The sequence below is a fragment of the Puma concolor genome, chromosome D3 (assembly GCF_028749965.1).
Source record: "Puma concolor isolate L17-30 chromosome D3, mPumCon1.1.hap2, whole genome shotgun sequence".
Taxonomy (NCBI): Eukaryota; Metazoa; Chordata; class Mammalia; order Carnivora; family Felidae; genus Puma; species Puma concolor.
In genome coordinates this window covers 13,707,577-13,723,439 of record NC_141678.1, presented here as the reverse complement: position 1 = coordinate 13,723,439, position 15,863 = coordinate 13,707,577, and positions in this window count along the sequence as shown.

Genomic DNA, 15,863 nt, shown 5'->3' with positions numbered 1-15,863 from the left:
ATCGCTGGCACACAAGGAAGAGGTGGTGACGTTGGTCTGCGAGATGGGTGTTCTCACTCCAACTCAGACTCTGAGGCTCCAAGAGCTGATCTCCTCGTCTGCCCATTTAAGAAGCAGCGTGCTAAGACAAAGCACTAGTTTTTCCTGGAGCTGCCGCACTCTGGACGCACACGAAGATATTCTGGTTCTTAGCCTGACTTTGACCCTGACTCCTCCAAGGAAAGGAGCACCCCAAAATTATTTTTTAATTCCAAATCGTTTCTCCCAACTTGTTTCTTCGCAACTCCAATCAAGTTTTTCCTATCTCAGCCAACTACACTGCTACCCCAGTGCTTTAGAACCAGGAACCTGGTTCTCACATTAGCAAAGCCTGACAAGTGTACCTTCACAATACATATTGAATCTATCTGCTTTTCTCCATCTCTCCCACCAGCCTAGTGCAGGTGGGGTTGCCCCATAACATACAGGACGCCCGATTCAATTGGGATACCAGACACACAATGAATTTTTTTTGTATGATGGTGCAAAATTTGAATTTGAATTTGAGGTCAGCAAAGAACTTTTTATTATGAATATGCCCCATGCAATATTTGGGGGGGGCATACTTATACTGAAAATAGTTCTTTGCTTATCTGAAATTCAAATTTAACTAGGTGTTCTGCGTTGTTATTCACTAAATCTGGCAGCCCTAAGTCCAAGACCCTGACATTGCCCCTGGACACCGAAGTCACTCCTAACTGGTCTCCCCACTTCCATTCTTTTTACTTTTAATTTTTTTAATGTTTATTTATTTTTGAGAGAGAGAGAGATCGAGGGAGAGAGAGCAGGAGTGGGGAAGGGGCATAGAGAGAGGGAGACACAGAATCCAAAGCAGGCTCCAGGCTCTGAGCTGTCAGCACAGAGCCCGACGTGGGGCTCGAACTCACAGACCATGAGATCATGACCTGAGCCAAAGTTGGACGCTTAACTGACTGAGCCACTCAGGCACCCCTCTTTTTTTTTTAACGTTTATTCACTTTTTGAGTGAGTGAGACAGAGAGAGAGAGAGAATAAGTGGGGGAGGGGCAGAGAGAGAGGAGGACAGGGGATCCAAAGCAGGCTCTACCCTGACAGCAGCGAGCCCAATGCAGGGCTCAAACTCACGAACCATGAAATCAGGACCTGAGCCGAAGTCTGACCCTCAACTGACTAAGCCACCCAAGCGCCCCTCCCCACCTCCATTCTCGATCCTGGCAATGAATCACACAGCTGCCACTTTTGTAAAAGTGAGTCAAATCAGGACACCCTCATTTAAAACACCTTGAGGTGCCTCCGTGTTCTTAAAATAACAAATAAAAATCCTTTTTGAAAACAGCTTTATTGAGATACAATTCACATGCTGTACAATTCACCCATCTGAAGACTGCAGTTCAATGGCTTTTAGAATATTCACAGATATGTGTAACCATCACTACATTTTATTTTTTTAAGAATTTTACTTTTAAGTAATCCCTACACCCAACATGGGGCTCAAACTCACAACCTAGAGATCAAGAGTCACATGCTTTTCTGACTGAGTCACTGAGGCACCCCATCACTACATTTTAGAACGTTTTTACCACCCCAGAAAAAAAAAAAACACTTTCTTTGGCCATCACCCCTCAGTCTTTCCTAGCCAAGCATAATTCCACTTTCTATATAGATTTCTCTCTTCTGGACATTTCACATAAATGGAATCATATGATGTGTGGTCCTTTGCAACTGGTTTCATTCAGAGCATCACGTTTTCGAGGTTCAACCATGTTGTAGCGTCTATTAGCACGCCGTTCCTTTTAATGGTGGAATAATATTTCATTGTATGCATAGACCACATTTTATTTATTCATTCATCCATTCGCGGACATTTGGGTTGCTTCTACCCATTGGCGATTGTGAATATGCTGCTACGAACATTCACTCCAGGTGTTTGTGTAGGCACGTGTTTTCGTTTTTCTTGGCTATACACTTGGACTGTTAGGTTAAGTCATTAAATTTTTTTTTTAAGTTTTAATTTACTTATCCATTTTAAGTACTCTCTGTACCCAATATGCAGCTTGAACTCACGACCCCAAGATCAAGAGTAGCATAGAATCCTCAGGCTGAGCCAGCCAGGCGCCCTTATTGGGTTAAGTCCTTTAAAATCGTGTTTAATCATTTGAGACACTCCCATGCGGTTTTTTCAAAGTGGATGCACTATTTTACATCCCTACCCGTAGTGTACGAGGGCTTGCTGTGTATTTTACACCTTCCCATTTAAACCTGTTTGTGGTCTGAAGAAGGTAAGCCTTTTTCCACCCCCAGGGCCTTTACACATACTTGTGTCTTCTCAAATACTCTTTCCACATCACTCCTCGGTGTGGCTTTGCCCTTCAGCTCTCAGCTTAAAGGTGACCTCCTCAGACCAGCCGCCCCTGTGTGCCTCATCCAAGTAACACATCCACACACAAGTTTCTCTATCCCTGAAATTGGCCCTTACCTCAGAATATAGGCTCCCTGAGAGTGGGAACCACGTCCAGTTGTTCGTTCCTAGCACAGAGCCTGGTTCCTAGGATGTGTTCAATAATTGTTGGTTCATGGGGTGCCTGGGTGGCTCAGTCGATTAAGCATCTGAGTTTAGCTCTGGTCATGATCTCCCGGTTCGTGGGTTCGGGCCCCACAATAGCTGACAGCTCAGAGCCTGGATCCTGCTTTGGATTCCGAGTCTCTGTCTCTGCCCCTCCCCCACTCATGCTCTGTTTCTCTCTCAAAAATAAAGAAACGTAGGGGCACCTGGGTGGCTTAGTCGGTTGAGCGTCCGACTTCGGCTCAGGTCATGATCTCCCGGTCTGTGGGTTCGAGCCCCGTGTCAGGCTCTGTGCTGACAGCTTGCTCAGAGCCTGGAGCCCGCTTCTGATTCTGTGTCTCCCTCTCTCTCTGCCCCTCCCCCGCTCATGCTCTGTCTGTCTCTCTCTCTCTCTCTCTCTCTCTCTCTCTCTTTGTCAAAAATAAATAAACATTAAAAAAAAATAAAAAATAATGGGGCGCCTGGGTGGCTCAGTCGGTTAAGCGTCTGACTTCAGCTCAGGTCACAATCTCACGGTCCGTGAGTTCGAGCCCCATGTCGGGCTCTGGGCTGACGGCTCAGAGCCTGGAGCCTGCTTCCGATTCTGTGTCTCCCTCTCTCTCTGTCCCTCCCCCATTCATGCTCTGTCTCTCTCTGTCTCAAAAATAAATAAACGTTTAAAAAAATTTTTTTTAAATAAATAAATAAAAAATAAACATTAAAAAAATGTTGGTTCATTGGTTGAAGGAATGAATGAATAAACAAATGAATCCATGAATGATGGAGCTAGGAGAGGGCAGAAGGTATTTCTGAGGTTTGTGACCACACATGGTAAATGCTCAATAAAAACTTGTGTTACGGATGAGGCTACAATAAAGATATGCATACACACACACACACACACACACACACAGCAGCAGCAGAGAGAAAGATGAATTCACTCCTATAAGAAGGAAGTGAGAGATGTCACTGTAAGCCTCATAAATCTCGCCCCAAGTGCTTGTACAGGAGATAGAAGGAGTTGCCTGGTCTATTCCACTTTCCACTCTGCTAAAGAGAGGAGCCTCCTCTCCTTTCTGTTTCAATAGAAAAATCACTCTGAGCACTTTGGTGCACGGAGCACTTTGGAACTCTAATTACAGGTGACACACAAATGGAAAGAAAAATAGGAAATCAAACATTTGAGCCAATAAGTTACGATTTATATGAGCACTTAACAGCAGCAAAGTGCCCTCAGCGGCTGAGGATTCCTTCAAAGCACTTTGCAGATGGACATCTCAGGAGCTGTCATGAGGGTGAAGTCAGGGATGTCTTTAATGTGCCTGCATTCTTTGGAGATGTGTCATTGTTGTGAATCTTAATGTCTGGTTTCACAAGATTTCTCCAAGGACAATGCCATCTAAGACCTCCTGCAATCTGACTCTAGCCCATCTCTGCAGCCTGATCTCTGGACACTTTCCCTTCCGTCTCTAAGCTCTGATCATCTCAGACTCTTCCAGCCACCCACTACCTTGTGCTCTCTCTTGCCTGAAACTCTCATCCCCTGTCGCTGACACTTGCCTAACTCCTGCCAGGTTTTGTTTTAGAGGACACTTCCTCCGAGAAGCCTTCCTCTCCTTCTTCCTCCTTCTCCAGACTGAGTTAGGTTCTGTATTACTTAAGATATTTTAGGTTGACTTTCACTTCTAGGTGTTAGGAGCTTGGAAGTCTCTACCCTGTCCTAACATCAAGTAAAAACCTGAACAGACTGAAAAATCATCAACTCTTCTTGGATCTGTAGCAGAGGTGAGGACGCAGAGAAAACTGACTGGCCCCAAGAATGGAAACAGACAAATACGGGGAGTCTCAGCTTACCAAAGCAGACTCACAAGTTGAAACCAATGCGGGGGGGGAGGAAATCCTGGACTGCAATTGACAAACTGCTGGAGACTCAGGGAGGACAAGGCTGAGAGTGAAAAGCTCCAGAGGGACGTAGTCACAGAAGGGGCCCAACCTTTTTGGAGTTTTTCCTCCAGGAGCTTGAGCCAGTTCTCACAACAGATAGTTGGGTGGGGGGAAAAGTCTCCTCTCGCTTCCAGCAGAGAGGAAGGAAAGAACCATCTTTTTGCAACACTATTCTGTTCTTCTTAACAAGACCTGCCCTCAGGAGAAGCTAGTTAACAAGAGCCTAACCTGCTGGAGTATTATCAGAGCCTAACTGATCTGGGAAAGGGAAATACCCAAATCCAGTTAGCTCCACCCTTCCCCACGGGAGAAGGAAATTCCAGCCCACTCCAGCCGTCCTGTCCCACCGCAGGGGAAAGAAAAAACTAAGAAACACACGAAATTCGCGTTATATAGGTAGAGGTCCACTTAAAGATGGTCCTGATCACAGGACTATGGAATGCTCCTGCCTCCCACACCCACCTCACCACCATGTTACCAAAGGTCTATTTACAGCAGTTCCTTTTACTTGGTACAGTACGTGATAGTATCAAGAAGACATGATCATAAAGCATACTAAATGAGACACGCACACACACAATTTGAAGAGCTGAAGCAAACATCAGGACCAGACATGGCAGAGATGCTGGAATTATCTGACCAGGAGCTTGAAACAGCAAGGGTTCATGCGCTACAAAGCCCTCGGATAAAGTAGACAGTGCACCAGAGCAGATGGGCAATGAACACAGGGAGCTGGAAATCCTAGGAAAGAACCAAAAAGAAATGCTAGAGATCGAAAACGGAAACGGAAACGGAGAATGTCTTTGATGGGCTTATTAGTAGATGGGGCACAGCTGAGGAAAAACCCTCTGAGCTTGGGGGGGGGGGGGTCTCTCAACAGAAACTTCCAAAACTGAAAAGGAAAAAGAAAACAAAGACTGAGAAAACACAGAACAGAAGATCAAAAGACCGTGGGGCCACTACAAGAGGTGTAACATATGCATCACGGGAACACCGGGAGGAATGAAAAGAGTAAAGAACAGAAGAAATATTTGAAACAACGATGACTGAGGATGTTCCCCCAGATTAACGTCAGACATCAAACCACAGCTCCAGGAAGCTGGGAGAACTCCAAGCAGGAAAAAAAAAAAAAAAAAAGGCTCCAAATCTATACCTAGAGGTATCCCTTTCAAACTACAGAAAATCAAAAATAAAGGGAAAAAATCCTGAGAGAAGCCAGAGCGGGAGAAAAATATACCTTACCTAGAGAGTAACAAAGAATTACATCTGACTTCCCAGAAACCATGTAAACAAGAAGGAAGGAGACTGTATTGAATAATAGAACAAGTGGAATATTGGATACATTGAGAGGAAAAGAATCCATCAACCTAGAATTCTGTTCCCTACAAAATTATCCTTCCAAAGTGAAGGGAAATAAAGACTTTCTCAGGCAAACAAAACTTGGGAGATTTTGTGCCAGTAAGTTTGCGCTGCAAGAAACATCGAAAGGTGTTTAGGGAGCAGGAAAATGATAACAGGTCAGAAACTGAGATCAACAGGAAAAAAGGAAGAGCATCAAAGGAGTAAGTGAAGGCAAAATAAAAACTATTTTGGGGGCATCTGGGTGACTCAGTCGGTTAAGCATCCGACTTCGGCTCAGGTCATGATCTCCCGGTCTGGGGGTTCGAGTCCAGCGTCGGGCTCTGGGCTGACAGCTTGCTCAGAGCCTGGAGCCTGGAGCCTGATTCTGTGTCTCCCTCTCTCTCTCTGCCCCTCCCCCACTCACACCCTGTCTCTCTCTAAAATAAATAAATAATAAAAAAAATTTTAAGTAAAACAAAAAAACTATTTTTCTTATTCCTAATTGATCCAACAGATACGTTTGTTCAAAATAATACCAACAATGTATTCAATTATGTATGAATGCTTACATATATATATCTCATGTATATATACCTATGCGTGTTTATATATAGTGGAACAACAGCAATGATACAAGGATGGGAAGGAGGAATTAGGGTTACTCTGTTATGATAGGGTACTCACATCACCACAAAGTGGTACACTGTTATCTGAAAGTGGGCTTGGATTAGTTGTGAATGTGTATTGAAAACTCTAACTCGAGCACTAAAAAAAGTTTTAAAAGGTGTGTAACTGATAGATGTGTAACTGATAGACTAAGAAAAGAGAGAAAATGGAAATATACAACAACCAGTGAAAACCACAAAAGGCGGAAAGAGTGGAAGACAAAACTAGAACAAAGAAAAAGGGCGGCCAATAGGAAATAGTAGCAAATACAGTAGCTATTAACCCAACTATATCAATAATTGCTTTGAACATCAATGGTCCAAATGCACTAATTAAAAGACAGAAATTATCATAGTGGATTTAAAAAACAAGACCCACCTATACATCGTCTACAAGAAGCCCACTTTAAATATAGACACATCTAGATTAAAAGTAAATGGGTGGCCGGGGCGCCTGGGTGGCGCAGTCGGTTAAGCGTCCGACTTCAGCCAGGTCACGATCTCGCGGTCCGTGAGTTCAAGCCCCGTGTCGGGCTCTGGGCTGATGGCTCGGAGCCTGGAGCCTGGTTCCGATTCTGTGTCTCCCTCTCTCTCTGCCCCTCCCCCGTTCATGCTCTGTCTCTCTCTGTCCCAAAAATAAAAAATAAAACATTGAAAAAAAAAAAAAAAAGTAAATGGGTGGAGAAAACTATACCATGCTAGCACCACTCAGAAGAAAACAGGAGTAGCTATATTAATGTCAGACAGAGCAGACTTCAGAGGAAAAAAGTTATCAGGGATACAGGGGGCATTATGTATAATGATAAAGGGGTCAATTCTCCAAGAAGGTAACAATCCTTAACTTGTAGGTGCCTTGTATTTGACAGCCTCAAACTATGCATGGCAAAAATCAATAGAATTGCAAGGAGAAATAGATGAATCCACTATCATAGTTGGAGATGTCAACACCACTCTATTAGAAACAGACAGATCAGCAGGCATAAAATCGTAAGGACATAACTGAACTCAACAACACCATCAGTCAACTGGATGTAACTGACATTTATAGACAACTTCATCCAACAACAGCAGAATATACATCCTTTTCAACCTTATCTGAAACTTTCACCAAGACAGACCACACTCTGGGCCATAAAAAAAACACCTTTAGAACTGTAAAGAATAGATATTATACAAAGCTGTTTTCAGACTACAATGGAATTAAAATTAAATGGAATTAAAATAAAATCAATAACAGAAAGATAGTTGGAAAATCCCCAAAATGTGTGAAGATTAAACACACTTCTAAATAGCCAATGAAGAAGAAATCTCAAGAAAAATTTTAAAATGTTTTGAACTAAATAAAAACTCAACTTATCAAAATTTGTGGGGTGCAGGGAAAACAGTGCTGAGAGGAAAATTAATAGCATTGAATACATAGATTAGAAAAGAAAAAAAATATAACATCCATAATCTAAGTTTCCACTTTAGGAAACTAGAAAAAGAAGAGCAAATTAAATTAAGTAAGCAGAAGAAAAATAAATAAAAAGAATTAGAACAGAATTGAGTGAAATTGAAAACAGGAAATCAATAGAGAAAATTGATGATATCCAAAGCTGATGCTTTGAAAAGATCAATAACATTGTTAAGCCTCTAACCAAGCCAACTAAGAAAAAAGAGAAGGTGTGAATTGCTAATATCAAAAACGATAGGGGATATCATTACAGATCCCATGGAGATATAAAGGAGTATTATGAACAACTTCACGCCCACAAATTTGATAATACATGAGAAGGACCAATTCCTTGAGAGGTACCATCTGCCAAAACTCTGACAAGAAGAAATAGATGAACTGATAGGCCTGTGTCTATTAAAGAAATTGAATCAATAATGAATAACCTTCTAGAACAGAAAGCACCAGGCCCAGATGGGATCACTGGTGAATTCTACCATACACTTGAGGAATAAATTATACCAATTCTCTCCAATCTATTTCAGAGGACAGAAGCAGAGGAGAGGGAATACTTTTTAATTTTTTTGTGAGGCCAGCATTACCCTAATACCAAAACCAGACAAAGTCACCACCAGAAAAGAAAACTACAGATTAATTTCTCTCTCATGAACATAGAGAAAAAAGTCCTCAACAAAATGTTAGCAAATCAAATCCAACAATGTATAAAAAGAATTATACACCATGACTGTGATATTGTGGTTTATTTTTTAAATGTTTATTTACTTGTGAGAGAGAGACAGAGAGACAGAGAGAGTGAGCAGGAGCGGGGGAGGGGCAGAGAGAGAGAGGAAGACACAGAATCCGCAGCAGGCTCCAGGCTCCAAGCTGTCAGCACAGAGCCTGATGTGGGGCTCGAACCCACAAACAGTGAGATCATGACCTGAGCCAAAGTTGGACGCTTAACCGACTGAGCCACCCAGGCACCACTGTGATATCGTGATTTCTGTGAAAAAATTATATTTTGTCATTGAGATGATCAAAATAGATTTCTAATATACATTTGGTCTTCCTCCATGGTTCCTGCCTTACAGCTACCCAAACCCTTGGCATTTCTTAAGTGTTGAGAGTGATACCCAAGATTGTTTTTCAAATACATCTATCTATACATCTAGTTTGTGCATACAAGTATTCAATATCCGTAAGCATGAATCTATCACATTTCATTTACCCACTCTCCTTTTGGGGATATTTTTGTTTCTTCTAAATTTTGTTTATTTCAAACAACGCTGCATGAACATATTTGAGCTCCACTGGTGGGCTTATTTAGTGCAGCAAATACCATCATTTCTTCCTTCTTCCTTGCCAATAAAGTCCCGATTTTGCTTGAATATTCTGTGCCCAGCCACAAGGAATAAATCATAATTTGTCTAAGGCAGAGTTTGGCAAAACTGTCTGGTAAAAGGCAAAAAAAGTAAATATTTTAGGCTCACAGGTCATACAGCTTCCATCACACGTGCTTAATTCCACTGTTAGAGTGTAAGAACAGACACGGATGATATATCAACGGTTGAGTGTGTTCCAATAAAACTTTATTGACAAAAATAGATGAAGTCACCAATGAAGATATACAAATAGCAGATAGGCATATGTAAAAATGGGTAACATCATTTGCCATTAGGCAAAAGCAAATTAAAACCACAATGCGATATCACCACACACCTGTCGGCATGGCTAAAACACAACATAGTGACGACACCAAATGCTGGAGAGGATGCAGAGAAACTGAGATCACTCATCCATTGCTGGTGGGAATGTAAAATGCCCCCCCCATGCTGGAAACAGTTTGGTAGATTCTTAGAAAACTAGATATACAACTATCACATGACCCGATAATTGGATTCCTGGGCATTTATCCCAGGAAAATGAAAACTTATATTCACACAAACACCTGTATGTGAATGTTCATAGTAATTTTATTTCCCAGAGCCTCAAACTGGAAACAACCCAGATGTTCTTTGATGAGTGAATAATTTAACAAATTACGGCACATCCATACCATGGAATCAGTAGCTTTACAATAACGATGGATACATGAACCTGCGCAGGTGATTAAATTCTACAGAACTTATGTGCACACATATACAAACACACAAGTGCAAGTAGAATGGGAAATCTGAATAAAATCAGTGGATCACATCAATTCCATATCCTGGTTATGGTATTATACTAGAATTTTGCCATATAGCCTTACCTTTGGCGGATACTGGGCAAAGTGTAGAAGGGATTTGCCTATATTATTTCTATAATTGCACGTGAATCTATCATTATTCAATACACATTTCATTAAAAAAAGAAAAACAGGGGCGCCTGGGTGGCGCAGTCGGTTAAGCGTCCGACTTCCGCCAGGTCACGATCTCGCGGTCCGTGAGTTCGAGCCCCGCGTCAGGCTCTGGGCTGATGGCTCAGAGTCTGGAGCCTGCTTCCGATTCTGTGTCTCCCTCTCTCTCTGCCCCTCCCCCGTTCATGCTCTGTCTCTCTCTGTCCCAAAAATAAAAAAATAAAACATTGAAAAAAAAAAATTAAAAAAAAAAAAAAAAAGAAAAAAGAAAAACAGACGGAACACTGAAGTTGGCCTGCAGGCCATAGGTTGCCAACCCCTGGTCTAAGGCAATGATGGCGAGGCAAAGACCTTAAGCGACCATCTGTTCTTCCCTTCCTTTTTAGTAACACAATTCATATATTAGCTAGGCACATGGCTGCCTAGCTAAAAGACTACAATTCCCAGCATCCCATGTAGCTAGATGTGGCCATGTGATTGCTATTCTGGTCAATAAAATGTATGTGAAAGTGTTAAATGGTAATTCTGGGAATGTAGAAGTGTTGTGGGAATTCAAGGGGCCATTTTGGATCATGAGACAGTACACTATGCCTCCCAAGTCTCCAGGGAAGAATCTTTCCTTGCTTGTCTCCTAGCTTCTGGTGGTTTCCAGCATTCCTTGGTATTCCTTGATTTGTGCCAGCATCACTCCACTCTCTGCCTCCATTTTTACATAGCCATTTCCCAAATGTCCATCTTTTTACAAGGAAGCCAGTCATTGGATTAGGACCTGCCCTAATTCCGTATGACCTCATTTTAACTTGTTTACATTTGCAAAGAACCTATCTTCCAAGAAGGTTGAATTCGCAGCTTCTAGATGGAGATGAATTTGTGAGAACTTGTGAAGACACTATTCAACCCGGTACACGTGTGATATCTGGATCTGTGGCAGCCATCTTGCTGCCACGAGACAAATAAGCCTGAGGACTAAAACCAACATTCTAAGGGTGACGGAGCAGAAGTATAGGCATAGCCTGATCCATAATGAAAACTTGCACTACAAACCCAACCCTGAGCTTGCCTTTCTCTGGATCAGGGGTCGACACACTTTTTCTATAAAGGGCCAGATAGATGGTAATATTTTAGATTTTGCAGGCCATACGATTTCTGTTGCAACTATTTAGCTCTGCTGTTATAGCACAAAAGCAGCCAGAAATAATGCATCAATGAATGAGCATGGTTGTGTTCAAATGAAATTATTACAGAAACAGGCAGTGAGCCGACTGGTCCACATATCATAGTTTGCCAAGCCCTGCTCTGGACTTTTGTTAAGCAAAGAATAAAAATCCTTATGATTTAAGACTCTACCAGTCAGATTTTCTGTTACTTGCAGCAAATGCATGCTGATATATCTAGAGCAGGGTTTCTCAAGCTCAGCACTATTGACCTTTTAGGACAGATAAGTATTTGTTGTCTGTGCATTGTTGGATGTTAAGCAGCATTCCTAGCTTTTAGGCATTAGATCCTAGTAGCACACTTTAGTTTTTTTTTTAAGTTTATTTATTTTGAGAGAGAGAGAGAGAGAGACAGACAGACAGAGCGAGAGACAGGAGCACACACAAGCGGGGGAGGGGCAGGATCCCAAGCAGGCTCCGTGCCATCAGCGCAGAGCCCGATGCAGGGCTCGAACCCACAAACCTCGAGATCATGCCCTGAGCTGAAATCGAGAGTCAGACACTTAACCGACTGAGCCACCCAGGCGCCCAATAGCACCCTTCAGTTTTGATAACCAAAATATGTCTCCAGACATTGCCAAATGTCTCCCGGGGAGCAAAATTGTTCTTAGTTGAGAAGCACTGATCTAGAAATAGTTAGAAATGGAATCACCTGGTCATAGGGCAGGTGCACGTTCAGCTCTTCCACGTTTGCCAAATTGTTCTCCAGCATTTATCCTCATTTACCCTCTCAACAGTATAATTTCAAGTCTAGCAATTCACTTGTTTAAACTAAGCTCGGTTGCCTTCAATAAAGTGATTATTGCCTGAGCAAAGGACAATATGTCTGAATTTTCACAGCAGGAATGCTGCTTTAATCAACCCTATCTTTTGTGACTCCAGTAATCAAGGCATTAGGTTTTATTTAAGTGAGGTTTACCCTTTACACTTAAAGTATTGATGAGACTATAATTATGGGCTGGTTAGTTTTTTTTTTCTCCCCTGCTGTGGACATCCGTGGCTGTTCCCTCTTCACTTACAACAAAAAGATCCTTAAGGGAGAGGTAGCAAATGAATAATTAGGAGATCCCTGGAGAAGGCGTTACCCCATCTTTTCAGGTATCAGAGGGTGAAATAGCATAAATTTGAGAGATGATAGCTGTCCTGCTCTGGGTCTATTAAGTGGAGGGAACTTTCCTGGGAATAACTGTAATGTAATCGAATATTGGACTCACTGAAATCGGAATCCTCTTGTTTTCCCAATGGGTTTGGGTCAGGGTCCCAGTTCTTTTTCTTAAGTGGATGCTTAATATTCCCGATAGAATAACAAGGACATCACTAATATTTACTGAGTGCCAAACACTTTGCTAACCACTCAATAATTCTCTCTTTCAATCCTCGCAGCAACCCAATGAGGCAGAGACTATGCTTATTCCTATTTTACAGATGGGAAAGTGGAGGCTCAAAGAGGTGAACAATATGCCCGAGGTAGCTAGCTATTGCATGGTGAGGTTAGGGTTCAAACTCGGATCTCTCTGGCTCGGAGCGTCAAGCCACTCTGCTATAACTCTGACTTTGATTCAAGAACTCCGTTGTTCACCAAGCCGACTCCTGGCATCGAATCTGGCCCTGGCATTAATACATGGCTTCAGGAAACACAGCTGTTTGGAGGAGGCAACAGCTGTTCATTCATTTACCACTTCACCAAGCCACACGGATTAAAACACCATAAGGTAAGGCTCACTCAGTCTCAAACACCAGGATAGGTAATTATTGCTTTCATCAAAAAAAAAAAAAAAAAATACCCTTCCCCTTCCTGCTCAAAACACTTGAGTATTGATTTCTGTAGGAGGTGACGGAATGATGTGGAGCAGGACATTTTCGTATGTTATCGATGATAATTCTATATTGTGTACGTTTTGAGAGAGAGACAAATCAGGATGCTTATCATTCATTCATCCATTGAATCTCTCTCTCTCTTTCAACGAATGTTTACTGAATATCTGTTGTGTGCTAAGCCCAGCTCTCAGCACTGGGACACCGTAGGAAACCTTCATGGACAAGAAAAATCTGTCCTATTTCTTTAGGAGAGATAGCTGGCACATCCTTGCAACTGACGGGGAAAGGTTCCTCGGTTCCTCGTCAACTGGATTTCACGAAGCATTTCTCAAATCATCCCTAAAACCTCTCCTCCCTTACACGTCTCCAACAGGACGAGGAAGAAGGGAGCGTGTACGCAGTCCTAGAACTCAGTCCTTTGCAAGAACCCGGGAACATGTGCGGCCACGGTCTGGTAAGTACCTGCTTCCACCTTCCCTTTTGGGACATTCTTTCCCTCTCGTGGTCTCTGTCTTCATTTGCTAGGGCCGCCACAACAAAGTGCTACACACTGGGTAGCTTAAACCACAGACATTTATTTTCTCAGATAATAATCAATCTCTTGAGGGGCTGGAAGGGGTGATTTCTCTTGAAGCCTCTCTCCTCGGCTTGCAGATGGCCACCCCTTTGCACCCCTGGTATCTCCCTGTCTTTTTTTTTTCTTTTTTAAGTTTATTTATTTATTTTGAGAGAGAGAGAGAGCACAAGCAGGGGAGGGGCAGAGAGAGAGAGAGAAAGAGAGAGAGAGACAGAGAGAGAGAGACAGAGAGGAAGAGAGAATCCCAAGCAGCCTCGGTGCTGTTATTGTGGAAATGGACCAGGGCTCGATCTCACGAACCGTGGGATCACGACCTGAGCTGAAATCAAGAGCTGGATGCTTAACCAACAGAGCCACCCAGGTGCCCCTCTCCCTCTTTTTATAAAAGGACACTAGTCATATTGGATTAGGGCCCCATCCTTATGACCTAATTTAACCTTAATTACCTCTTTAAAGACCTTGTCTCCTAATAGAATCCTTCTGAGGTCTTGAGGATTAGGGCTTCCACATAGGAATTTTAGGGAGACACAGTTCAGCCCATAATAGCCTCTCTCTCTCTCTCTCTCTCTCTCTCTCTCTCTCGTCCCAAGTGCCCAGTAGTGGCACAATGCTAATGAGCACAGACAGCTATGTGACCTTGGAGAAGCTCTTTAAATACCCTGCCTCCACTTGTTCATCCAAAATACAGGACCCGTCCTATGACATACGGTTGTTAGAAGGGTTCAATGAGTCAACAGGTCTAAGGACTTAGAACAGCGCCTCGTACGAAGGAAGCACTATATAAGTGTTTAGTAAACATCAAAATTAAAAACTCATTTTTACTGAACTGTGAAGAGGGTGTTATTTACTCTCCCCAAGGCTTTGCTTTTTCTGGACAACACTTAACATCAGCGATGGAACAGCCAACTCACAATAGGGGAATCATGTATCATTGAGGGTGTGGGCCCTCCAACATTCTTCAAAGCACACTGTTTAGCTTACAAGATCTACTTTAGAATATTAATAGTCAACATTTTTTCTTAAGTAGGCTTCATGCCCAGCGTGGAGTCCGACGTGGGGCTTGAACTCATGACCTGGAGGTCAAGACCTGAGCTGAGATCAAGAGTCGGAGCTCAAGCAACTGAACCACCCAGGCACCCCCAGTAGCCTGTATTTATTAGATGCTAACAATATGCCAGACACAGTGCTCAGGGCATTACAGTACGGTCTTATTTAATTCTATAAGGTAGGTACTATGACTGTTTCCACTTTACAGATGGGGAAAACGGAGGCTCCGAAAAGCCTTATCTCAAGGCTAAGATCTCCAGTTGGCGAATGGTGGGGTGGGGCCAAACAACTCCAGCATGAACAAATTAGGGACTGTCAGATGCGGAGTGCGCGGGTGTGTGTGACTTCTCTTTTCTCCCACTCTCCATCACCCTTCTCTTTTCCCTCTGTTGAGTGACACATCCCCACGGCCAAGGCTGCACTCTCTTTGCTACAGAAAACATCCAAGCGTCTGGGACCCAACCCAGCGCCACCTTGCGAGCCTAGCATTTCGAGGGGCAGGCTTCCAAACAGGGTAATAATCGTCCCATTAAAATTAATGTCCATGAAGTGAGCCGTTAAAAGCGTGCAGATTAAAAGGGGGGGGGGGGGGAGGGAATTGTTCAGTTTAAATCCAAAGGGCTTTTCAAATAGACACTGTATCTTCACTCTTGGAACGCTACACCGGGCAATGGATCAGGTCCCCTCTGCACAGACTAGGGGGGATTAAGGAGGTGAGTCCCCAGAGAATGAGAAAGTGGTTCTGGCCAGGAGCAAAGGGAACCAAGGTTTATCCAGGGCCCACTGCATGCCAGGTGCTTGGCATACATTTCTCTCATTTAATCTCTGCCCCAATCCTGGGAGGGAGGTATTATTATTCCCAGATTACAGGGGGCAGTATAAAACCATGGTTGAGCGCTTAGAGCCTGCAGCATGCCGTCCTAATTT